Below are 602 nucleotides of genomic sequence, written 5' to 3' on the forward strand. Positions count from 1 at the left end.
TATCCACCTTATATGTTACTACTAATAATATGGGAGCCCAGAAACCTTTAATCAGCAATGCGAGTACAAAAGGTTTGAAGCGGTAATTCTTAAGTGACAGCTCCTGTGGTCATTTTTGGTTGAACTACCCCAAACGACTCCTAAAATTGAGTTTAATTAGCATTTGAGTATGTCAACAAAACCAATTTTTAGAATTCTTTGATCATTCTTAAGTGCCCATTTGGCATTTAGTTAGCATATTTATTACATCAGTGAAATTCACAAAATGAACTTATATTAATTCTCAGAGAAAAGTCACACCATGGGGAGGCTATGCTTTTACTGCGAAAGTATTTCTAGTTTTTAAGTGCCAAATCTGGCGTGAAGTTTAATTAAAAATGGGTCAAATGGAAAAATAATTAAAATTTTGGTTAATCAGCATATTTTATACATCAACAATACTAATTTTAAAATATTCTCAATTAATTGTACAACCCTGTGTGTTAGACATTTAATTAGCATATTGAGTACCCTGTACTATTATTTTATTATTACTATTTTTATTATATTAGTATTTATACACAGTAGTTTATTGTGTATTTAGATGGTTCTCTGCATTTGTG

Source organism: Anneissia japonica, unplaced genomic scaffold (assembly GCF_011630105.1).
Source record: "Anneissia japonica isolate Jap-2015-1 unplaced genomic scaffold, ASM1163010v1 scaffold288164_len509026_cov199, whole genome shotgun sequence".
In the NCBI taxonomy this organism is placed as follows: Eukaryota; Metazoa; Echinodermata; class Crinoidea; order Comatulida; family Comatulidae; genus Anneissia; species Anneissia japonica.